The sequence below is a fragment of the Danio rerio genome, chromosome 9 (genome assembly GCF_049306965.1).
Source record: "Danio rerio strain Tuebingen ecotype United States chromosome 9, GRCz12tu, whole genome shotgun sequence".
In the NCBI taxonomy this organism is placed as follows: domain Eukaryota; kingdom Metazoa; phylum Chordata; class Actinopteri; order Cypriniformes; family Danionidae; genus Danio; species Danio rerio.
Genome location: NC_133184.1, coordinates 7,993,294 through 8,020,989, shown reverse-complemented (window position 1 = coordinate 8,020,989; position 27,696 = coordinate 7,993,294). Strand labels below are relative to the sequence as shown.

The 27,696-nt window shown below is 38.4% G+C and overlaps 1 protein-coding gene across 16 annotated transcripts in view; it reads right to left on the bottom strand.

Moving 5' to 3' along the window:
* The window catches only part of myo16 (myosin XVI), a 357,150-nt gene that overhangs the window by 225,468 nt on the left and 103,986 nt on the right, over nucleotides 1-27,696 (bottom strand). Inside the window, exon 1 of one of the 16 annotated variants that reach the window (XM_068223546.2) lies at nucleotides 26,636-26,821. The exons of 14 other annotated variants lie outside the window; for them this stretch is intronic. The gene's annotated coding sequence lies outside the window, so the exon portion shown is untranslated. Of the gene's footprint in view, nucleotides 1-26,635; nucleotides 26,822-27,696 lie in introns of those variants that run through there. One more of the 16 variants, XM_073912464.1, reaches the window with a different exon arrangement.

Sequence of the window (27,696 nt, the reverse complement as noted above, 5' to 3'; positions counted from 1 at the left end):
GACAATAATAAAAATAATTTTAGAAATACACAGCATTTTAAGATGCAAGCCATTTTAATAGTCAAGTTGAATAGCATCCAATCTGAATATTACAAGAAACATTTGTGTTTCATGGTAAACTAATTCGGATACACCTGATTTTAAGATGTTCTCATTACATTTAAATTATTTTTGAATAATTAAAAAACCTTTTATAGTTTTGTAATAAAATCATCAGAAAGATGCCACAGGCATTCTATTTAACAGCATACTTCCAATGTAGTGCTAGTTAGGGTTTTTTGCCATTTGCCATACACTACCTAACAAAAGGCTTGTTGTCAATCCCATTTGTTACAACAACAAATAATAACTTGACTTCTAGTTGATCACTTGTAAAAGTAGCAGAAGGTATTTTTCCGATGAATCATCTGTTGAACTGCATCACAAATTATCACAATTGCAGCAGAAGACCTTTTGGAACCCGCATGAACCCATGATTCTCACAGATATCAGTCATGGTTGTTGAAGGAAAAATCATGGTTTGAGATTACATTCAGTATGGGTACATGTAAGAGATCTGTCACATCTGTCTGTGACCACCTGAGGGCGCTGTAGTGCACTAGCACTTTGTAGGCGCTACAGTGTCCCAGGAAAAACTACATTTTCATACATGCCCCGCGCACACACCGGAACACCTACACTGACCTGTCATCACATCTGTTTTGTGTTACCGTTGATTATCTGGACTATTTATACAACCATTTCATCACTGTTTGTGATCGCGTCGTTTGTCTTCCTTGTCTGAAAATCGAGTAAGTCTAAGAGTCCCAGTTTGTTATTCTGATTCTTGTTCTTGTATATTTGCAATAGTCTAGTTCGTGTTTCATTTGTCTAGTCTGTTTTCTAATTAGTTTAGTTGTTTGAGTTTGTTTTTTCTGAGCCTCGTCTCTGATTTAGTTTCTGGTTTTGTCGTTTATTTGTTACTTTGTATTATCACCTTGTTGGCTGCACTGTAAATAAATAATCTGCACTTGGATCCGCACCTTTTGTTTATTGTTTTTGATCACGCTATATCGTGACAGAACGACGCGATCACAAACAGTGGTGAAATGGTTGTATAAATAGTCCAGATAATCAACGGTAACACAAAACAGATGTGATGACAGGTCAGTGTAGGTGTTCCGGTGTGTGCGCGGGGCATGTATGAAAATGTAGTTTTTCCTGGGACACTGTAGCGCCTACAAAGTGCTAGTGCACTACAGCGCCCTCAGGTGGTCACAGACAGACGTGACAAGATCTGCAGAGTGGATGGCAACATCAACAGCCTGAGGTATCAAGACATATGTGCTGCCCATTACATTACAAACCACAGCAAATTCTTCAGCTTGCCTGAAAGCAAAGAAGGTCAATATGCTCCAGGATTGGCCAACCCAGTCACCAGACATGAACATTATTAAGCATGTCTAGGATAAGATGAAGGAGGAGGCATTGAAGATGAATTCAAAGAATCTTGATGAACTCTGGGAGTCCTGCAACAATGCTTTCTTTGACATTCCTGATGACTTTAATAATAAGTTATTTGAGTCACTGCAAATGATCAACTAGAGGTCAAGTTATTATTTGATGTTACTAAAACTGGGATATGCATGTCAGATAGTGTATAATTGATCTTTATTTTTAATATTACAGTAAGAGCATTCCATCATGTCAAGGCAACTGTAAAAAAAAAAAAAAAAAAAAAAAAAGTCCAAAATACAAGTGCATTGATTGTGCCAAGTGTATTCTCAACCATGTGATAGATGGCTGAAAGGCTGAACTTATGTATCTCAGAGATCACTCAGCGATCACCCATCAGGAAATTGAACACCGGTTTGGATTATACAGAGCTGCCAACACAAGAAAATAAAAATGAATGAAGATCCCAGAGAGGAAATGAGGCACGGTGTAAGGACACAGTGTGCAATCAACGGCTATTCAGTGATAAAATCGTTACCATGCAATGTGGCGGAAAAGCTTAATGCAGCTAAGAAGCTAATTTTGACCCAATGGTGGCCGTCCATCTTAATTGCATGAATCTACGCACAACATGCAATCAATGCTAATCACACACCGACTCGGCTTCATGGAAATATGAGCTCCAACTGATCAATAGATCTTGAGCTAGGTAATAAATCTAGTGTGCACCTGACTGGCTTCATCACATGACACACATACACACACACACACACACACACACACACGATCCCTTGCTTGCAATGAAAGAGTGAAGGTTAATTACAGTCATAGTTACGATATGATCTAGCAGGTAACCCCTACTGAAGCTTTGATATTACGACCCTCAGAGGAACAGTTACTACCTCCAACAGATGGATGACCTCTAGGTTTGAATGTTCAGATGATGGTTTATTCAGATGGGATGCCTATTTATACAGGAGAACAAGCTCTCTATGAGTAGCATTGTTGAGGTAGAACAGTTGATGCTAATAATACAGTCTATGCTCATTCATATTTATGAGGTGTTGTTATGGTGATCTGACTCAGCGATATGCGTGGCTGGCTCAATTGTTCACTCGATAACGCTGAATGCTGTAAACATCTATGTGACCTCCGTAATGCATTGCACAACAACAATCCAATAAAAATAAATAAATAAATAAACATCAGATTTGTCAAAGTATACTTCTGTCACACCATTGTAGAAAACCAGACTTCATTAAGTGAGAACAAGTATATAAATGTTCAACTAGACTTATTAATATGATACAGCTGAAATGGCTACTTAATGGAATTGTGTTGGTTTTAATATGGAAACATCAGCTCAATCAAATTTAATCAATGCCGAACCCAAGTCAGACTCTCAGACCCATTATTAATCAGCTTGTCCAATCTGCAGTCATTAGCAGTCAGGGAGCTTAATTAATTTCCCAAGTCTCTTTGCTCTAATGAGTACCAGAAAAGTCTTGCTCATACCCTGGGCAAATTCTCCATCATGCTTCCGTTCCTCTTGGGTGGACAACACCTTCGCTTTCCGGTTTGAGTTGCTAAAGGTGATGGAAACAATCCCACTTTGAGAGAAACCCAATCAAAATCATTAACGCCACAATCTTCATTATTGTAACACAGATTAATTAGCTCACCAACATTGCACTTGCATTATTGGAAGTGAGATTCTTGTATTAAAAGGCATAGTTTAGCCCAGGCCCGGTCCTAACCAATTTGGCGCCCTAGGCAAGATTTCAGGTGGCGCCCTGTCACATCGCAGTAAACTCCAATGCTAGCGTACATGTAGTCATAAGAAACTAAATAGCTTTTTGATCAACTACAAGCTGGGAAAATGTCAGATAAATATGCCAATGGAATTAACGTTATTGCTGAATAGATCTAATATTTACACATTTGCTTGAGGAAGGAATGATGGGGGTAGTTACATTACTATTACTAATTTCCATAACATCTATGCCCTTCCATAACATTAGCTGGCATTAAAACTAACAGATAGCACTATAGCTATTTATTGATTAGCAATGTTATGCCATATCTGTCAACGTTGGGATGTAAAAAATATGGGACAACAAATAGCTTCAAATGATAGAATACATAGCAAACAATAGAAAATGTTGACAATAAAATAAACGTTTTAGCCTATTAAAATCAATGGCCTATACAGAAATTAAATAAAGCAAAAAAATCTATTTAACTTTTAATTGTATTTGCATATTGATTAAAGTTACTGTAGTTATTTAGTGAAGACCAGCAAATGAATCTCTCATTGTGTTTTGTTTGATAACAGAGGTGTTAATGTAAGAATGCACAGATCTATATGAATGAATGAATGAATGAATGAATGAATGGATAAATGAAGCACTCGACTACTTTAATCATTGTTTGTGCTCATTTAAGAGAAAATTAGTTGTGTTTAAAATAAAACAAGCAGGACAGAGCAAAAAAAAAAAAAAAAAAAAGAAAAGAAGCACTTTTCCGACGGTCTCTTACTGAAAGCTCCACTTCGCGCGAGCTTAGCTCTCTTGGCTAAACGCATATCCCCGGCTAAACGGAGCAGTGGTCGTAATGTCGAGCGAAAAAAAGAAAAGAAAAAGACAGCTGTGAAACATAACCAGCTGTGTCTTTTTGTAGGAAACACACTTTAGATCTTTTTAGGCTAAGAGGTTTTTGAGTTATTGCCGTCTAACACTGAATGTGTCTGGAACAATGACTGTAAAAAATATGGACGACGCGACAGCCCTTTTTCCCATTGAACGCCTTGAGGGCAAAACGCCTGCTTGACGGGCACAAACTGTCGCAAAAGACTGCTGAAATTGGAGCCAGACATGCGCAGAAGGATTGTCTGATGGAGCCAGAGGAGGAGCCGCGAAAATGAGCAGAGTCGAGCTTCCAATCAAACGCTTTATGTAAAATCAACTACGCCCCCCGAACTTCTCAGCATGCGTTTGCTGTCATATCAACACAAATGGATGTAATAACGTTAACAAATATGAGGGTTTTATATATTCAATCGCGCCAGCTCCAGGCCGCAGCGCATAACTTACTCGCGGCGTCGCGGGGTGATTCCGGCTCGCATGCGGCAGCGCCTGCTCGCTCGGCCGCCGCATCTGGCTCGATTGACTCGGGCTGGAATTGGGTAGTGAGTCCAGGCATCCGGAGTAGGTCCAGCAGAGGTAACATTAGTCAGTCTGAGCTCTAAGAGATAAGTCTCCGGCAGGCGAGAATCTAGCCGGAACTGTGTTTTGCTATCTGGGTGGCTAGGCGTGTATCAGCAAACTAATAAAGCCCGAAAAAAGCCCTGAACTTAGCGAATAAACAGTGTTCCACCAGGATCATGTATGTCAGAAACTATAGTTTACTGCTGAACTCATTTTGTCATGGTAAAATAACACAGAAATCGAATAATAACACTTCAGTCTCCTGCCGAAGCTCAGACGCCGCGCTTTGAGAAACTGTCAATCACAGCTGTCAATCACGATGACACGCCCAGCATTAAATTACTGCTAAAAACAAACTGTTTACAAAAATGAAGATCTGCACCTATTTCAGCACAATAACCAGTGCCTTAATCGACCAGAACTATCTTTCGGGACATTTTATTGCAAGTGTAATATTTTTTTTTTATTTGGGCTCAAGTCTCCTTCATTAACACGGAGGAGGCGGGCTTTATGACTTGTACTGCAGCCAGCCCCCAGGGGGCGATCTAACGGCCGAAACCTTCACTCAAACGTAGGCTTGCGGCACACTTGGTCTGGAATATCAAAAACAAAACCAACTTAACCGCGCTCACTTCTGGCGCCCCCTGGATGTACAGCGCCCTTAGCATTTGCCTATACTGCCTATGCCACGGGCCGGCCCTGGTTCAGCCAAGCATTTAAGTTTGGTCCTGGGGTGTTTCTATAATTTCCTTAGAACTTAAACAACACCATTAATAAAAAAAAAGAAAGAAAGAATATTAGATCAAGTGTGCAAGCATCAATAAAAGGACCAAGCACTAAAGCAGAAGCAAGTGTTGAACAAAAAATATGAAACTGAGAAACATTAATGATAGATATGGTTCAGAAGATTAGGTGAGAATAAGAATGTTAAAAAGGTATACAATTTGTCAGATAGATGCAGAACATATTTACACCACATACTGTAACTACTATGTAGATCAGAAAACAAGGCAAAAGTGCTGTATGTAAGTTTTATGAATCTTAATCATAGAAATACCATAATATAATTACAGATACTTCAGAAAAATGCTACGTAAACACATTTGTTTATCTGAAAAACGATGCTAAAGTCAGTTATTCTCCTTTGAAAATAAGCATTCCATGTCGGAATGTCTGTCTTTGTTTTGGTCTTTTTAACCAGCCCACTGCCAGTTTACCCAATTATTTTAATGCACTCTGGGTTGCCTTGATGGAATACACATTGTATTTCATTTCAGCCATGAAGGCTGCATCAACGCATGTGGCCATGGTCGAAAATGCAACATCTGAAGGACAGCAGCAGCCTCCAAAAATAAGTCACGGATTCAGAGTTAGAAAAAACCACATGAGATGGATTTTAATTAGCAAAAAGTATAAATATTGCAATCATAAACATTAGGTAAGCAGGTTACATTGCAACATAGTGTCCCAACAACACACAAGATTCCAGCAACAAGCTATTTGGCTATCTGCACCAGACGCAACACGACATAAACATTAAAAAACAGCCATTCTGAAGCACAGAATAGTGCACTTACTGCACTTCAATAAAATAAGGCTTATAATCAAATTAATACTTATTAAATGTCTTTAACATTATTATAACATTAAATGCTTATTGACAGCAGCATGGTGGCACAGTGGTTAGCACTGTCGCCTCACAGCAAGAAGGTCGCTGGTTTGAGTTCAGGCTAGGTCAGTTAGCATTTCTGTATGGAGTTTGCATGTTATCCTCGTGTTTGTGTGGGTTTCCTCCACGTTCTCCAGTTGAATGTAAGAGTGTATGGGTGTTTTCCAGTACTGGGTTGCAGCTGGAAGGACATCCGCTGCATAAAACATATGCTGGAATAGTTGGTGGTTCAATGTTGAGTGAGTGACATTTGTTGCTCTACACTGATAAAATAAACATAGGCTAGTTTAGTTTAGTAGCTTAGCTGCTCAAGTCACGGTGACATTTGTAGCATTTAAGACTAAATAAAGCATAACCAGTGCCTGAGGTGAACACGGCCATAGAAGTTTACTGTTTTTCAGCTGCGAGAAAATGAAACCATTTCTAAGAAAGAAACTTCATCTGATAGTTAGAACAAAAACTCATTTTAATATGGAAAATGTTATTGTGGGTCACCACTTGTAGCTAGGATATGGCGTAAGCTCGATAGTCAGGCATACTTTCTCCTGTTGGTGTCGTCAATCTGACATCCTGGGTTTGCGCCATATGAGAGGCAGGATGACATTGTTTTAAAGTGCAATGTCTAGTTTAACCACTGGGTGTCAACCACTGGGGTCAATCTTACATACTGCACCTTTAACTTATTGAAATAACCCAGTAAATGACACATTTCAATCTTGACACTTCTGAAGTTACGTTGTTTACTAAGACCAAAGCAAAGTGAAAAGTTGCGTATTCTAAGCAGATATAGCTTGAAACTATAATCTCATTCAGCCGTAATAATCAAAGAACTTTACAGATGCAATGATATTACCCACCGCTGTTACCTAGTTATCTAGCTGGGGACTATTTTCAGGCTCTGCATAATATCATTGCGCCTGTTGCAGCATGGTACAGCAGCAGCAACGTTCCTTGATCATTACACCAGAATCAGAGTATAGTTCTGAGCCATACTGGCCTTCATGTACAGTATTACATACTGTGCTTTTAATAGCCATTCTCTTAAAAATAAAAGATAAATAAATTTCAAATTTCAAAATGCGAGTAACTGAAGACAGATTTTTTCAGTTTTAAGTGAACCATCCCTTTATAAAGCTGTTCAGCAATTGGCTCAAATGAGAGATTCAGCATTGATAGTGCCTGCTGTTTGCATGAGCTCAAGACTATAATTTACTAAATGGCCCACTCAACCACGGAGAAATGGGTTAAGTCTGTGCGGTCATTAGGAGGACAGGTTTTCTGCTGACTGCAAAGTGAGAAAACAACCTGTGCATGCTAACTTGGAGCTCTGCGGCCTGATGAGCACATCTGTTAGATGGTCCGGCTGCACGCATTAGAGGAAACAACAGAGACCACCCGTCTGTGTGTTACTGACCGCAACAAAACTGAGGTCAGCAGACAAATTTACCCCACACTGCGGTCAAAAAAGAAATAAATAAAACATCTGTGCTACTGATCCTCCTCAAGTCACTGCAGACTACTTCTGCACTCATTTTTGTCATATGTGGGTCAGATACACCTGTCGTAATGACTAACTGGACGTTTGCAGAACTCGAATAGACCACGCGCGGATGGTCTAACATTCACATCAGCCACCCCGGGATGAAATCTGGACCTCTGTGGAGTGATCTAAGCATTTGGACGCTCTGGTTTATAGGAATGTGCTCTGTTGGCACTCGTCTGATAAGGCTAATATGTGTTTTCCTCTGCGTGGCTGATAATCTGCCGCATTTCCTACGTCTTGATGTTGGGCGCAAGAGTGGGCGAAATTCAACCTGTCACGGGAAAATGGGAAAACAGCTGTTGGAGCCATATGTGGCGTTTCCATGGAAACCAGGCATGGGGAAAAGAGAGGATGGGAGAGGAATAGGGAAGATAGCGGGAGATGAGAAATTAAAAGATAAGAAATATGGATATAGCGTAAATGCTCTCCATAATTTTGAATGCCACGGACTGCCACATACAGTATGATGAGCTCTTTTTGAAGAATTCCTAAAATATACAAGCAACTGCAGCAAACAACTTCATATATAAGCTTTATTCATTTATATGGATAAATATTTCTGTATAATATTAGTTTTTAATGCCACAATGAGAATTTTATTTATGAACGAAAAAAGTATCATAACATATCAAGGTCAACTCAAGTTCAAGTCCTGGTTCGAAGTCCTTTCATTGCTTATTTGTCAGTAATCTTCACTGTTCTATCCCAATAACGGTGAAAAATCCCTAAAAAATAATTAAAATAAAATAAAATTAAGTGTCATTTTAAATATGTACACATTGCCATGAACTAACTATTATGATGCAGACACAAGAAATCAACGTCTCATCTTTGACCATTAAAAATAATGTTGATACGCCAAGTTGTTAGGATGTAACAACTCACTCAACTAAATAAATAAATAAATAAATAAATAAATAAATAAAAAAAATCCTGATTGTTTTAAGTAAATTTGTAATGTCACATTCTGCATATTGTTTAGTAAAATACAGATATATTTAGTCAAACAACAAAACTAAAAATGCAATTTTAAAACATTCCAAATCAAATTTAAATATTTTAAAATACAACTAAAATAAGAATATTTAAGAAGTTTAATCATTTACTGTAATATTACTTTAACAATAATAATAATAATAATAATAATAATAATAAATAATAACAGCAACAACAATTACAATAATAATAATAATAATAATAATAATAATAGAAATCTCTTCCAATTTTTAAATTGTATTAAATCAAAGAAAGTAAACAAAGAACATGACAATTTGTACATCTTACTGCCTATTTAGTATAATTTGTTCACCACTATTGCACGCTAAGCCACTTTGCTGTAAACACAAGGGTCCCTGGTGATCAAAACATGAATCTCGATTCATTAAACATACCAACCGATTTGAATCATCAAATATATTTAAATAGACTTTCAACCAGCTCAACGTGAAATCCATCAGATTTGATGCTCAAACTTCAGTTAGAAGTGTTGCATAATAGGTTTGTAACAACCTTTTTTTCTCTCTTTACCTTCAACAGGTACTGTTTACTAACAAGATGTCAACTACTGTCCTGGTATACATATTACGACATTTCAACAAGCAAATTATTTTGAAAATATGGTCATTTATATTTCAGTTTTTGGGTTTTCGTTAAACAAGTGAAAACTTTTTAATGTTTGCCCAAATCGTTGCATAATCATAGCCTCCGTTGACTATAAGGGTTGTCAGTATGTGTTTAAATAGGAGATTAGGATCTTGAGGACTTTGTCTCTAAGGATATTGTGTCAGGTATACAAACAAACACTTTAGAAAATTGCTTCTGTTATAGTTTGAACTCAAGTTAAATCAGATCCACGGCTGAACTGAAGTGTATGAGTGTATCTTGCATAATACACTTCAATAGTGTATTGTATTCAACAGCATAGTCCTCTACAGCATTAGCACTAATATAATAGGCAAGGGGAGCCAGTTGTCTAGGCAAAATGAGCAGGCCCAGACCATGTTAATGTATACTGCTAATGGGAGGGGGACTGCACACAATAAATTGAAGTCTCTGGAGGTTTGAATTCAATCAGTGGCACCACAAACAGACATATCAAATCATTCAGATTGCGTGTACACATCCATTTGAAATGCATTAGGGAAGTTTATTGCCAAAACCTAGTGAACTGCACTGCTGTCTATGCCCCCTTGTAAGACAGCATAATGAAATGAAACCTCACAAGAAACATGGCACATGCTGTTGATAGAGCATCTCATGTGAAACCTAACTCACAGTTGGTTTCAATAGAGTTTGGTGACAGCATGCAACCTAAGCTAAGCTAACAGGCTCAGCACCCATACACCAACTCTGTATGGGTTTTGTAACTATAGTAACTTCAAAAATACTCAAAATTTTACTACACTACCTATTCTTTAACTGGAGTAAAGCCATAAACACAAATCTAAATGTGTTTTACTACCATACCTGGCAATATCTGGAATTCCATGAGACAGGGGGTAGGGGGTTGGGGTAAGGTTGTTTGTCTGAATAACACAGTTGAGAACCAGGTTAGTAACTGTACTGAAGTGTTAGTAATTGTAAACTGGGTTTTGGGCGGTCACTGTGATCGGATACTATACAAAAGTTACCAACCTGGGGGTGTCACAGACTGAACCTAAAAGCTGAGAACCGGAGGCGAGGTGAAATTACGGGTGTTTTTCGGGAGAAATAACAAAACGGGAGGGTGGCGGCAGAAAGGTCTGAAATACGGGAGACTCTCGGGAAAAACAGGAGTGTTGGCTGGTATGTTTACAATAGCACTGTATGCATGCTCGTTTTTTTGTTCATTTGGGAAAAATAAGCATAGCATAGATTTCAGTATAGTATATTTGCAGCCTTTGTAGAAAGCCATAGGAACAAAAATAACCCTGATTCCATAGTTACCATAGTTTAAAAGTAGCAATTGTTTTTACCGTAGTATTTGTAGGAAATCAAAAATAACCATGTTTTTACAATAGCACCAATAGTCTGATTTTGTTTTGCAGTAAAATCATAAATACAAACATATATGATGTACACAAATTCATTGTTTTACCTTATCAAAGAAAAATTTAGGCAACATTTTGTAAAGAAATTTTATTTTATTTTTTTACTAAGATTGCCTCAGTAAGTACGGAGACACTCTTCAAATGGATTCTCCTTCAATGTTACATCGACTCTAACTCTTTCCTTGCATGACTGTAATTTCTCCATATTCCTCCATCAATGACAAGTGATTCCAGGCTTTCATCCCTTAAAAGAATAGTCATCTCCTTTGGAAAACAGCAAATTAGGTTTCTCTTCAGTTCTAAACCTAGCAGAAGTCCGTTGGGAGTTCCAGTGAAGCGTAGATGTTTCATGTTTATAAAATGGGCTTTGGAGGTCTGGCTATGTTTTTGTGATCAGGGGAAAGTTCGGACCTCCACAATAAACGGTGATGGACATGGAGGCGATGTTAAAATGGACTCACTGGGGTGGAAAAGGTACTTCAGTTCCTTGAAGGAGCTGAAAATATTAATAACAGAAAATCCTGAAAATGCATCATTCCATTGTTTTTTTTTTTTTTTTTTGTGGGGGGGGGGGGGGGGGGGGGGGGGTGTTTCACTCCGAAATGACAATTGACAACCACGTTATCATATTCCATCCCATGCCTGGCAGAAGGTGCACTGTCTTGGATCAATGGACTCAAGTCAGTTTGGTCTTCAAGAAAAATAGGTAAGATACAGTAGGCTGCTTTAATCAACATAATGCAAACATTCTGACCTGAATTTCAGCAAAACCAGCAGTAAGGTCTGTCTGTTTAGGAGCCAAAAATTTATGGAAAGAACCTTTCGTAATGGAACTTATAACAATAAGGAAAAACATTACGACTGTCTGCTTACAAAAGTGCCATTCCACCAAGACCTGACTTAGGAAGACTTCTGAAGGTTGCTTGTGGTATCTGGGACCAAGAATTTAACAGCTGATCCTTCAAATCCAATAGGTTGCAAGGTGGAGTGGAGTCAACGTAAATCCAACTTGTTGGTCTCAAAACACCCCACAGATGCTTACTTTAAGAGAAATTGGAGGTCAGAGCAACACCTTAAACTCTTGATCACATTTCTGAACAATGTGTGCATTGTGGAATGGTACTGTACATTATATTGCATAAAAAAATTACTTAAACTATAAAAGAACATGGTCATAAAGCAATGTACCTGGTCTGGATTGATATTTGTTTGTCAAACTTGTGTCCGCATAAAGGGTCAGACCCAGGGTTTCCCAGCAGATTGTTTCCTGTAGCATGGCACTCCTTCTAAGGCTTTGTCGTCATCCCAAAGTGCATTCTGCTACCATAGTAAACCTTTTCAAGGTAAGTGTTGCATACTGTATACTTGGGTGATAAGAGCCAGGCAAACCTGAAACATCCACTGTTTCAAGGTCCAGTACTACTGCTTAGATTACCAGTGTAGGCACTAGGGTTGTCATGAAACTGGAATTTCTAACTTTGATTGATTCATTCATTTATTTTCTTTTCTGCTTAGTCCCTTTATTAATCCAGGGTCGCCACAGCAGAATAAACCGCCAACTTATTCAGCACATTTTTTACGCAGCGGATGCCCTTCCAACCACAACCCATCTCTGGGAAACACCCATATACTTATTCACACATACACTACGGACAATTTACCCTACCCAATTCACCTGAACCGCATGTCTTTGGAGTGTGGGGGAAACCGGAGCACCCGGAGAAAACCCAGGCGAACGTAGGAAGAACATGCAAACTCCACACAGAAACGTCAACTGACTTAGCCAAGGCTTGAACCAGCGACCTTTTAGCTGTGAGGCGACAGCACTACCTACTGTGCCACTGCGTTGCCTTCTAACTTTGATATGATCCCTTAAAAAAAACTATCAAAATTTGATTCCATTTTGATAATTTGAGGAAATCATGCTAAATTAATTATATTAGTGCTATTACTTAGCACTACTCTGTAGCAATGCTTGCATATCATCCTGTTCATGTTCTTCCTTGTTTATGCATTTGTTTGTTCAAAAACCTTCACAAATCAAAATCTGTTGATGGGATTCAGAACTTGCCATATTGCCACTGGATACTGAATAGATGAGGCTGTGTACCGAAGAACCCTCACATGCAGCGCGTGTGAAATTGCCAAAGGTGAGAGAGTGTGAGATCATAACCAGTACTGATACTAAGCAAAAGTAAGATTGCTACTTATTAAATATTCCAGTATCAATACTTATTAAAACATCAATATTTTTGACACCACTAAAAGGCAAGTTAAATCCACATTGCTTAAATAGTTTTTTTCAGTAGTTAAGTTGAACTTTAAATCTCCATCTGCATTGTTTCTTCATTCGCAAGTTCATTTGCACATGTTGAGTGAATGGTGCATTGCAGGAATGCCACTAGCACTGCATCCCAGTTGGCTGTGAGGGGCTTGTAAACGCTCTCGTTCGCTCACTCCCAAAGCTCTGTCATTATTCCATTATCCTGACAGCCATTTTATGTTTCCTCCGCAAACCACCTGCCAAAATACATGACCATGATATGTTACATCATTCCGCCCTATTCCGCAGCCTCTCGAAAGTAGGAGAATGCACTTCAATCTTAATCCTTGTGTAAAGTGACTACAGAGTCTCTTGAGGTTTAGGCAATCATTCCCTGGGGGGAGTTGCTGAAGAGATGCTCCTGACCTCTTGCTCTTTATAAAATAATGGGAACTGTAGTTTGTGGTCATTTTTAATTTGCATTGCAGAGAGGAAAGAGGGATTTAGTGGCATTTACGGAGACCCAAAGGCACAGTGTGGTCGAAAAAATGATGCCCACCCGTACAGTCCTTTAAGGAATGCATTTGTCTTCTCATTTTCCTTGTACATCTGAAATTTACATCTCATATTTCTACTAAGACTTTAATCACATTGGATAGCTTATTTGTGACGGTTAAATATAGGTAAACTACACTCTATCTAGTAGAGTAATGTTATAAAGATAGTGGTTGGTTTTCGGTATTGGGTAGGGTTTACATTTTAATTTAAGGTACAATTCTCTCTATTAACAAACCTTTAACAAAGAACTGTAGCTCAAACTACAAAGTTGCTTCTTATTAATAGTTTGCAAGGTAGTAGTTGGATTAAGTTATTGAGCAGGATTATGGATATAGAATAAGATCATACTTTAGAAGTTCTAATAAACAGTCAATATATTAATAATATGCAGGTAATAAGCCAGAAGCTAATAGTTGAAATTAGTAGTTAATCTAGTTACCTTGGATTACAGATGTAGAATATGGTCAAGCATTATATGTGCTTTAGAAGTACTAATCAAAAGCCAATATATTATTAGTAGGCATGACTGAAGTGCTCTTGTGATACAACCTGTTGGTTGTACTTACAATGTACTGTAATCTGAGCATACCGAATAGCCTTAACGTCAAAACTTTAGGAGATACAGTTGAATAAAGAGTGATGCGAGACCATTTACATCAACTTTTACAAATTCTTTTGATAATGATACAAGCCAAATTTAGTGTAAATCGAACAAACAGCCTGCAGTTCAGATAAATAATAAAATTGGAAATGCATTGTAGACCTTTAACCCTACTTACACTACATCCTTCTTCCATTAAAGGGCCCATATTATACATGAAATAGGGTCATATCTTGGTTGTAAGTGTCTCCAACAACAGTCTAATATGCATGCAAGGTCAAAAAACACTTTCATGGTCTTAAAATCTGCATTTACTTTTACCAAATTATTCCAGCGACTCCCGTATGAATCGTCCAGTGATTCATTTGTTCCCAAACCCATCCTTAGCGCGAAGCTAATCTGCGCTGATTGGACCGATGAGAGTCTGTTGCGATTGGTCGACTGCCTTCAGTCAGAGAGTGAAATGCCCAACAGCTAATCAGCAATATAAAAGTAATCACAGTTCATACACGCTCGATAGTGTAGGCATGGATTTTAGCTGCCAGTGGGTCAATGTAAATACGGACTATGAACTTGAAAATACAGACGACTAACTATTTTATTGAGCAAAAACTCCAAAAATTGTCGAGGAGATCTTCTAGCTTGTCTCACTCTGCTCTTTTCACAGACACACACACAAACACACATATTGACCTCGTCCTTGCGCGCACACACACACACACACACAAAAACACACACACACCTCCGGACGACAGCGAACGCACATGCGCACACACTACCCTCGTCCACGGAGCTCCATAAACAAAACAGCATGCGTCTCGTTTTTAACGCGACTTTGCACGCGATAAGAGAATATAGCCAGTTAATCTGATGCAGTACACGCGGTTACAAGTAACAAATCACAACTAAATACATTTGCAAGCTAGAGTAAACGAGGCAACAACTTTAATCGCACGTACTTACACTTGAGAAATGGAGGAAGAAACCCATCCTGACGTCCATCAGTAAGTTACTCTTTACTGATCCTTCCTTTAACAAACGCCGATGAAGTATTCTTTGTAGCATGTAGTTTGCAGAAGTTTCCAGCTGTTTCCAACTGCTTGGTTATAATGCCGAGGTTTCATCTTTGGGTAGAGACTCGATAATATCCATCTGCAGTGTGACTTCAATCGACCGGCATGTTTGTGTGTGTGTGTTTGTGGGTGTGTGTGTCTGGGTTTCTGTGTTAGAGGGCGGGGCCGCAGGTTTCAAATCTCCCGGGTTTGCGCGTGCACGTGAATAACTTGGTTTCGTTCGTACATCATGGCGAAACACCTAATGACTCGATATCAAGGCGACTCGTTTGAAGCACTATGAGTCGACTCTTTTATAGATGAATCAACTGTTTTAAACACTGTACACTAACAGATTTAAGCCTTAGCTGGATACTTCACTTCACTTAGAGCTGTGTTACACACTACATGGAGGGGAATTTTCAAAAACCCATAATATGGGCCCTTTAAGAATTCATCAATCCTTCAATCATGCCATAAAGTAAGTACTGCATTACCTCATTACAGCGCCAGCTGGTATACAAAATGTGTGCATCTGAGTAGAACAAAATGTTTGGGGCCATGTGCATGTTTATGATTTCTGATACACATTTAGGCCAAAAGACACAACAAAACAGTAACATTGAATGTTAGTTTCACAGAGACACAATAAGCACATTTGGTACTTGAACCCCTTAAAAATTTTAAAAAGACAACCTGTAGTAGCTATCGTTTTCTGAAGTGCGAGAATATATTAATGTGTGTGAATTTCATAATATTTATCAAACTGACACTGAGAATAACATTCAATACCAGCCAAATAACCGGCCAAATCCTGAGGCAAACACAGTTTCCATCTGCATTCAGAAACAGCGCATAAACCAATCCAGCTGGAATTGATTTTATCATTCTGTATTCTGAGAGCACCATATGCTCCTGCTCCCACTCCTATATAGGGCTGATCACGTTAAGACAATGAGTCTGGAGGACTTCTAATAAGAAACACACATCCACAGGTGCCTGCAAGATTACATTTTAAATTCATGATGATGCTGGAATCAGACTGTACAGACCAAACTCTGGAGTTACACCATCCTGGATAAAAAGATCATCCTTTTTAAATATATATTTTTTTATTAATAATCACCATACGGAATTAACTTAACCAAATATGTGGTTTATTGAAAGTATTTGCTGCAATATGAATTAAAACTATTTATTGAGTTTTCATTAACATATATGTTAAATTATATGCGGTTGTTATTTGCACATCTGGAGTCATTGTGATTGAAAGAATGAATCATGTTTCTATAGGACTTGCATGAATTAACTTTTCTGAATCAAACTCAAATGTCTTTTCACTCAAATTAAAATGTTTGATATTAACCCCCTCAACTTTTGAAATGACCATAAAAATACCTCAATAAGCTAACACCAACTTTAAAGTGGTAAAAAAAAAAACAAGATTTTGTAGATTTATTTGTGGGAATTTGGCCTGTATTTGACAGAACAGAGCTAGATAGGAAGTTGGAGGGGGGATAGGATCGGGAAAGGTCCAGGAGCCAGGAGCCAGGATTCAAACTTGGGATGCCCAAATTGCATTGAAACACTAAACAATAGGCTACAAATAGATATTCTCAACATGCTGGGAAGAAGAAAGTATCATGTTTTAAGTCAGTCTTTCATTTTGTTAGAGTGTCTAAACATAAGTTGTCCAAACTCCATCCTGCAGATTACAACTCCAATTCGCTTCGACATACCTGCCAGGAAGTTTCTAGTATGCTAGTTAGACCTTGATTAGCTGGTTTAGGTTTGTCTGATTGGGGTTGGAGCTAAACTTTGTAAAACACTGGCCACTTGGGCACCCCTGGTCTAAACAAACATGCATGACATACTTTATCAGTCCATGCTATGTTGTCTCGTTTGGTAACTGTCACGCTTAAACAAAAAAAAAAACAAACAACGATGAATCCAAGTGTCTTTATTATTACCAAAGGTAATATGTGCAAAAAAAGTCCAAAACAAACAACAAACTATCCATACGCCGAAGCAGGGAGTGAATATAAAAGTTCCCGGTTGAACAACTCCAACAAAACGCCAACAAGACTTCTGACAAAACACAGAGACACCATGAACAAACAATAACAATAACTGACAACAAAGCAAAGGATTGCCGCTCAGATATGGGCGCAGCTGAAATTAAGCACATCGACATTAGATAATGACCCTACGTGATCACAACACAGACACGCAACACAAAGCTCGTGGATTTCAGCAAAACATAACCTTGTGATAAACCCATTAAACACCACAGAAAGAGAGCATGCACGCACAACCGTGACAGTAACTAGTTGTCTCGTTTGTTTGAACACAAATTTCACTGATAATGACAGGCTGCAATGTCCAGCAATGATAAATTATGTGCAACACTTATACACACTGCAGCCAGCTCGGTGCAATCTCACATTTTGTCATCATAATGTGGAAACAGCTTCAAGAGTGAGCTCATTAGGATTTAAAAAGACAAAACGCAAAATGGCTTACTGGAGACTGTTTTTTTTACAGGGTAAATGTTGATTTTATATTACCATTGAGAAACTTAAGCAAAGTAAGTTATATAGTTTTCATTAAAGTCACCATGGAATTAAAAAGCTTTTATTATTTTAATATTTATATTGTAGTGCTTAATTTAAATTATGTATCTGTGCACTTCTTTTATACCATGATCTCTAAATTTATTTTCTTCACATCAGGTCACATGGAAAGCCTTTCGAGAGGGGCTATCAGGGAGTACGTTTACCTGGGCACCAATAATCTGTTTTTAATAAGAGTAAGACAATACTCTGATTGAGAGTCTATCATGTAAATAGCAATTTTTGATTGTAATTCAACTAAACAGAAATTAAATTAAGACATGTGAAGTATGCCAATTTAGTCGCAATATGTGTGCAGTACAGACATGTAAATACCTTAATCAAACTTTTACTGTCATGTAGGACTTTTTCGCCCCGTTTTGCGACAGGACAGTCTATACACACACGGCTGTTGGGCACTATTCTCTGCACTTATCGAGTCAGTAAATGACCACAAACACATACACCACAAAAACCGGAAGGTTTTTGTCTTATCCGGCATCTGGTATCAAATTCCATTAAAACTACCCTCTTCCTGCAGCGCATACTTGCATCCAATATCTCGTTTGCCTGGGAGGGGCATGCATGAAATGTTCCCGAATGAAAGTGAAAGTGCTAAACTGCAGTTAAAGTCAACAAAATAGAATGACACACCTGTAATTACATGAAACGTCTGATGAAGCGTGGATAGTGTGGTAAAGCAATGACACTAATCGAATTATGTGCTATAACATGTACTATAAAACAGGATAATCATGACAGAAACATTCAAATAGCAACTTGTGTAAACACCTTTATCATACTACATGTCTTATTCAGATTAAGGCAAATAATTCGATTACTGATGTCCATGTAAACATAGTCAGTGTGTGTCTCGTTCCTGCCCTGCTTCCATGCATTCCTCAATCTCCCTCCATTTCATTAGCAACACCCATCTTCCAATGATCCAATCAGTCCACAATGGACAAAATCATGCACCAAACTACATTGTTTTCTCATTTCAATTGGATGTACATCATGATATTGGAAAAAAACATGACAAACTACTTTCATTTCATGGGGACTTTAAGACCCAAAAGAACCATATCACCTGGTGTAAGTATCCAATGTTCACCTTTAAAGAGCCCCTATTTTGCATTCAGAAGGGTTCAACAACAGGCTGATATGCTTACAATATCAAAAAAACACTTTTACTGTCTTATAATATGCATTTATTTTTACCTAATTATCCCAACGACTCCAATATGATTTGTTTATGATCTGTTTCAATTGTTCCCAAACCCCTCCTTAGCGCAATGCTAATTTGCATTGATTGGTCCAATGACTGTTATGTTTGTTATGATTGGTCACTGTGTGCAGCACGAGAAAGAAACACCCACCACGGCTTATCAACAATTGGAAGTAGTCAGAATGCAGAGTGTATGTGTGAGCCCAGTGCAGGAGTGCACTAAAGCAATGCAGTTTAACACCAGCATATACTCTGTTCTTAACCATGACACACAATTAGTATTAATGTTTAGTATTAAAAGTTAAACTATTTTGAAGCTTGACTGCCACACGTGTGTAGGAACAGCCGACGGTGGCCATAGCAATGACAAACAGCAGTGGTTTGAGTTCACAAATGCATTTAAATCCGTAAACAAAGCAGCACGCGTCGCGTTTTCAACGTGGTTTTAGACATGATATGAGAATAAAGAGCTCAGCAGACACACTACAAGCGGTTACATGTAGCAAAAAACAATTAAATACATTATTTGCGAGCTAGCGAAAACAAGGAGGCAGCCATTTTAATCGCACTTATACTTGTGAAATGGAGGAAAAAACTTATTAATGAACTGTGTACTGTAAAGTTCCTATCAAGCACAGAAAAAGTCACACACATCAATAGTCTTTTCTGATACTTTCTTCAGCAAACAGCCAACGGATCCTCTGTCGTAAGCATCTAGATGGCTGAAGCACTTGTCAGAAAAATGACGGGAACACAGCACAAGGCTGGGGCTATAATGCACAGCCTCATCTATGGGTAGGGAAATTAACAGCAACTTTCACTCAAACTTTAGAGCACAGCATATACACAACTTGATTCAACCAAGATCTGCTACAGTGTTTGTCTTCCTCTTTTTCTTTCTACAGTGTTTGAGGGCAGGGCCGGGGGTTTTAATTTATTCGTGTCAGCACATGCAACAAATAGGCGGGGCTTGAGACTCATTACATCAGCGATTCATTCGAACCACTATGAGTTGGCTCTTTTAAAGATAAATCAATAGTTTTAAAGATGGCGCACTTTCAGATTTAAGCCTATGCTGGATATTAAACTTCACTTAGTGCTGTTACACACTACATGGAAATTAATAAAGGGGCTCTTTAAGAATAGCAGCATATTGCAAATGGAACATGGCAAATTATATCCTAAACAAATAAACAGAGCAATACTAAATATTCAAGCAAAAAAAGTAACATTTTTATTAGGGAATCAGTTAAGAACTTTTAAAGTGTCTCACACAGAAGTGCTAACCTATTCCTAAATAGTGTGAAACATTGATTTAACCAGGGTTAATCACTGTTCAGAATGACATTAACCCAGGGTTAAGCGCAGAGTGAAAAGCACTTAAGAAAAGTGACACCACTCCACAACGAGATTTAAGATGACAATCACTTAAAGTTTAAGTAAGGGATTTGAACAAAGTATTAAAAGCTGGGGTAAATGCTCCTTGCTTATCCACAAGTGAAAAAAAATGACATTGACAAGGACATACGCTAAAGGAGTAACGACCATAGATCTGCATTTCTATGGGGGATTCATTAAGGTCTAACCCAGAGCTGATGTCAGAAAAATGGGATGCTTCAGTTCACCGCTGAGAGGCCGTGTGAACAGTGTGGCTGAGAGGCAGAGTGTGTAATCTAATTGTGTTTCAGTATCACGGGTGTGTGATCTCCATCTCTCTTACGCCTCGCCACTCGTCGCCGTATAAATGCACATCTGTAACCGAGGAGCCGCCGCTCATCTCAGAGCTCAATGACGCTATGGCTTAATGCTTGTTCATGTGTGAAATATATCTGATGGTTTCAGTCACTGTCTCCAGGGATCAGATCCAACCGAGTAAAATGTTTGGACACAGTCTATCAAGCTTCATTTGTGTGTGATTGCTAAGATAATACACACAATACATGCAGAAGAAAGGAGTTACACCAGTCTATAAAGGTAAAGTGAAAAAAATACAAAAATCTTGCAGAACATTTCCTTGTGCCACAGGAACGCAAGTCGATATTTCCCCATCAGTTATCTATTCCTTGAAAATCTCACGTTCTGACCTCTGGAACAACCCTGAACTCCTGATTATGTGGCATTTACACATATTACTGATTTTAAACATGAGGGGTGAGATGGAACATTGCCGACAGAGTTCCCAAGGTTCCTCTGGGATCCCTTCAGCCTGAGGGTAACATGCTCTCTGCATATGAATCCAGAAAATACAGAGCGAAGGTTCTTGTGAAGCACACCAGAGATGGTGAGTTCTGTGGCTTTACCACAAGAGAAAACATAATGGCTGATATGGATCACATGTGCCTTTAATAACCAGACATTTTACAGCCTTGACATCCATTGACAGTCAGTTCACACAATGTGGAGACTATGAGATGGAATGAGAAGTGGCACATGCTGCAAAAGTCGGGTACCAAAACCCATATAACCGATGTGGGAATTTGTATGCATGTTAAGGCTGCACAATATATCGTTTCAGCATCGATATTACAATGTGCTTATCTGCAATAGTAACATCGCAAGGTCTGCAATGTTGAGTACAAATTATAGTTGACCAGGAGCTATAGAACACATTTGATTTGTAGAGTCTGAGAGTTTAACCATAAAATAGTGAAAATGTATCATTTGCATGTGTTTTTAAGGCCTGTGCCTAAGCATTTTGAGAGAGTTTAAAACATTTGGGCACCAAACATTGTAATGTTCAGAGATGTAACAAAGAATAATTGTATTTAATTACTTATACGGGAAAAACTTAGACATGTTGTCTAGTTTCTGGTCCAAATAACTAAATTTCAAAGTGAAAACAAGATCATTTTACTTACCCTATTGGGTAAGTAAAAGCATATTTTATACAATTAAAAAAATAAATAAACGTAAAATAAATAAAACTATGAAAAAGTAATGTATGCATAATATAAACATAACAATTGATCAAATATTTTTTCATTACAGTGACGATATACAGCCACATCGCACTGCTACTCGTGTGATATTGTGTTTATACAACAGTTTGACGGCATAATTGTGTGTATAAAAAAAAAATGTAATTAAACACGGAGAGTCTAAAAATCCTTTTGTATGAGGAACAACTTTCTTCCACCCGAATGATTCTCTAGCGTAATGTCTAAAGCGATGAAAATTTTTTTTAGCACATTTTAGGATTATAAGGTTAAACGACATGAAATGCCAACAGTCTAGAGACATTTCCCAGTTTTTTTTTTTTTTTTTTGCAGATGGGATAATCACAATATTTAACCCCGAAAACCCCAAAGCAAAGGAAGCACTACCAGATTACTGTGGTATAAATACAGCATTATAACATAGAAAAGAGAGCGATCGATTTAGAATGTCACTTACCTGTTTTATAATGATTTTATAATGAATTTTTATTGTAGATTAAAATAAGAAAACACTGAGTTATGCTTCCCTAAGGACTTATTATGCGGTTTATGTTGCCATCATGTTGCAGAACATCAACTGTCTTTGCTCTGTTGGGTATAACACACTATATCTCTGACGCACTATATTGCTGAGGCACTATATCTCCAAAATTCTAAATATGAAAAATATACACTATCCTAATAAATAAACTGCATAGTTTCGCTCTAAACAACGACATTCTTGCCAGACAAAGCCTCAAAAGTACACTATGTTGTCCAACAGCTGCAATATTTGTCAAATATAAAATACAAATACATCATATATCAATAAATAAATCATAAACAAAATAAACAAATTCAAATAAACAATTAAATATTAAAATTAAACTGAGATTAAAATGTATCAAATACATATACGATTTTTCTTCTCTCATTTCAACACTTCTGGGTTAATTATTTCCAAAGATAAGTTGGTGTGATTGTTCAAAAAGGCAAACTTTATTAATTCTCTGAAGCCTACACATCAAGAAATGAAAATCCAAAGAGTCTAAATACAATATCAATCACCAATCTTTTGACCTTTGTTTGTTTTTTGTTTTTTTTAAACCAACGAGTTGTAAAGTTTGATTTAGAAGAATTATTTTCACTGAATGAACCATTGACAGTCTCAGCCATCAGCTCTCACTGCACACAGCACTAAATCAACACTGACTCCTTAAGCCAAAACACGGGCACAGTGCCACGGCAAATCAATATTCGGAGTCACTGACTGGTCAAAAGGCATTTGCACAGGACACTGATCACGTCCGGATGGCTGATCAAAACAAAAGCCAAAGTCAATGCCAGTTTAGTAATTAGAGTTTAGTAGGTGGGCTAAAGTTGCCATTCATCCCCAGCCAAAGGTGCCATGTTTCCAGCAGGCACTGCCACAGGAACGCCAGCTGGTACTGTAGACCAGCTGAACCCGGCCGACAGCCAATAAGACAGATGCACATAGTGACCTGCAAAGGCTGCTGGAATATCTGACACAGATTTACCCAGACAGCTGGGGAAATGGTTGGCAGGGACTGAGAGAAGGAAAGATGTAAAGATGGAAACCAGCGCAGAGGAAACGACAAAGGAGCAGATGGACGAGTTTTAGGAGGTAGTAAAACATCACCACATACCAGCAGCGGACTTCACAAGCGCCAATCAAAACGGACCACAATTTGCTAATCGCTTACAGTTATTCGCAGTAAAATAAGGGTGTCCAATCCTGCTCCTGGAGGACCAATGTCCTGTAGAGATTAGCCCCAATCAACTTGAAAGACCTTAATTAGCTGGTTCAGGTGTGGATAATTAGGATTGGTGTTAAACTCTGCTGGACAGTGGCCCTCGAGGAGCAGCGCTGTATTTCATAATGGGATATTCAAACAGATGATATCCAGTTAAACTGAATTGTTCAAAATGGTCTGTCGTTGTAGTGGCTTACTCAATATTTGATGGTAAAATAAAAAAGAAAATTAGAAAATATTTAGTTTCAGTACTTTCAGAGAGTATTCTCCTAGGTTTTATGACGTAGCAGGGCTCGAAATTGCGACCATTTTGGTCGCATATGCGCCCAAAATTTTATCTATGCGACCATAAAATATTTTTGGGAGCATTTCTGCGAGTGCTTAAAATTGTTGTGTGCGACCAGTTTTTACTGCAAAATGTTCACCACATGCGCGGATTCGGGAGACATTCACGCAGAATGCATCTCTAAGCTCTTTGTTTGCACTTGGAACGGGAAACGCAGCGCTCAGGAATGGTTTTAAACAGTTGTCATGTCATCTTGCTGCAGTAAACAAATCCAAGTCTGTAATGCTTGCCCCGGCTTCGCGCTCTTCTTATTGGACCACTGCTCTAGCACTGAACGCGAATGATTGGTTAATATCAGCTGTCAATCACTCAGTCAGCGCCTTCTGGCTTCGGATGACAGAGAGCTACTACCGTGGAAAACTAAAGCGCTAAAGATGAGATTGAAGATAACGCGGACAGATTTAGTTTTAGAAACCATCTAGTTACAAATAATGACACATCTTACTAGTGATCATGTGATGAATGTTAATCCACCATCTACACTTTTCCAAGAGTAGAAGACTTCTGTTGGCTTCAAGTCCGCTATAAAAAGTCTGTGGGATGGAGTTTTCAGGTAACTGTTTGCCACATCTAGCACGAGAGCTTCTGTTTAATCCTTCATATAATTGCCAGATGCTGTCCGCCGTGTAAGGGGCAGCTATATGTCAAATTTAACATCACGTACACCATCGCAAACGGGCTTATACTGAGTAAATTAATATCGCTAACTTACTCATGAAAAGACCGGTATGGCTATTAATATGACGTATGCATATAATAAGGTACAATATGTGTCAAAAGCATCAGTGCAATATCAGACAGCACTTGTGAGAACAGCACAGTTAACGTTATACCGTTAACAGATTCATTCAAGCAGTGCGTGCAGGGCCGGTGAGCGCTCCGTGTATGCTTTGGTCACTCAGTTATGTTATAAAAATCTATTTTCTTGTGATCACGGGATTTCGTTGAGACATATTTTCCTCACGCACGCATATTTATATTATTATTTTTTTGCTTGTTAGTTTGATTAGTGTTGATTTCAAATACAATAAATCTGTTTGTATAAAACTTGTAGTAACGGTGCTCATAATTGGTGGGTGCGACTAAATTTTGGCTGATGCGCCTAAATTTTTAAAGTTAGGAGCACCGGTGCTACCAAGCAAAAAGGTTAATTTCGAGCCCTGCGTAGAAGGAAGAGCGTGTGTGGAGATGCCGACGTGGTAAACAACAGAGGAAACACAGAGGAGGAAAGTGGTCAATCGCCACAATTTGCTCCCACCAGACCTGAGATCTCTCTCGTACCCACAAATTCCTCTGAATGGTGGAGGACATCATTAAAGCATATAAACCATAAGCGCAAGCTGCGATGATGGCCCTTTCCCACCTCCGCCTCAAAATCATTTTAAAGTTGGACGAACTTCGTGTTGTAACTTTTGCTTTTTGTCGCTATTATTACACGCACTGCGGGCAACACCATAGACTGTAAAATATAGGGCTACACACAGAATAATCTCTCCAAAACCAGTGCGCACACAGGCAAAGGCTACATCTTCAACTACACACAAACAACAGGGCCGTACCATTACATAAACTGCGTGGGGGTAAATCTGGACAAAACCATCCACTGCTTATACTACACGTCGCATATTTTGCAGAGCTAAAAACAAGACAATTCCTTCAATCGTGGTTAGTGTGGCACATATGCTAGAACCCGCCTTTATGCATGCGCGACTTCGTAAATTGTATGGCAAGTGTAAACGCATGAATTGGATATGGGTCACAATTAAATCAACGTTTAAACAGTCAGGCAAACAAATCAGATATAAGGAACAAATCGGAATTGGGCATCAAGACCTGTAAGTGTAAACGGGGCCTAAGTAACTTCCTAATCAACCAGTTTTATCATATTATTATTATTTTTTGTTATTATTATTAAACATTTCAGATCAACATAATGCTGAAATTAACTCCTATTTCCTCACGTATTTTGAGCATTTGAGATCTGTGAAACTAAAATCAGCATCACTGCTGCCTGCTTGTTCATATGACATGCTTAGTTACTTCCAGAACTGAGCAATATCTTGAGTAACCATGCATTTCTAGTTGTGACAAAGATCTAAATCATATCACATGGCTGAATGAGCCATAAAAATGAGCAAACTGCAATAAAGAGACTTTAGAACTCTCATAAACTGCCTATCATGCATGGCCAATTAAAAAGCAAAACGCTTCACTGCTTGCATGGATCAAACAGTTGGTATCCTAAATCATTTATAGTATTTCGTTAAAAGCTCCTGACTGTTGAAATATAAAATGCATCGCCCGTTTTGACCTTAAAATGCCATATTTCCAGCTCTCCTGTGTGTTAAAGTTTTATGCTGCCTTCTGAAGGATGGCACTACATTAAAAATGAGAGGCTTCTCACCTTTATCTGGCACCGGCAGAATAAGAACAGCTCTGCCAATCCCCTGCCGCAAAGTCACAGACAGAAATAGCTGACTTGGGTTGAATTGGTTTACCCGGTGCCATTGCTCATGATGCAGAAGGTGGCCGCTCTTGTGATTGTCACCCTGTCGAGCACAAGCTCCTTTTCTCCCCTCCGCAAGCTCTTGATTAGATTACTTCTGCCTGTCCCAGGAGCGGCGCGCCACACTCTGAATATTAGCTTTTTGACTGGCCCCATAATCAGCTTGAGGAATGATCTAATACTCGCCGGCTAATGGGCAACTCCTGTGATGGCTCGCCTTTCTGGAAATTAATTTGGCCTTTTTCACCAAGCTCGCACGCTGACTAAGCTGCTCTCTCTGTGTTTGCAACACAAGCATGTGCAAACACTCACACCCCAACAACCCATTCCTTTCATGACTCTTCTTTCAGTGTCACTATTTAGATGAACATAATAGCAATCAAATTTTGAATCAGTAGCAGGGTTTCAATCCTAACGTGAAGCAAACCCTTTCAAAGTTCACAAACAAAAGTGAATTAGGTGCATTTCTAAGTTGTTAGAGTGGCTGACACTAGTATTGGTAACCTAGTTACCAACAGTAAACAAGGCAAGAAAAATAGAGTAAGCTGATTAATGTATAGTGTAATGTTCGCTACATTAGTGTTTATTCAGCAAAGTTTTTTTTGTTTGTTTGTTTGTTTTCATCTTGCACTATTCACATTAACCCTAAATCTACCTCAAACATGTATAAACACTTTTTAACAATATTAATTAGAAATACGCCATTCGGAATCACATTCCGAAGTAAATTAAGTGCATTTCTAAGTTGTTAGAGTGGCTGACGCTAGTATTTGGTATCCTAGTAACCATTAGACAAGATAAGCAAAACCAAGACCGTTGATTAGTGTATGGCGTAATGTTTGCTACATTATGGGTTTATTCCGCAAATCTATTTCCATCTTCCACGATTCACATTAACCCTAAAACCATCTCAAGTTAAAATACTTTTTAACAATATTTAATTGAAATGCAGCAATTGA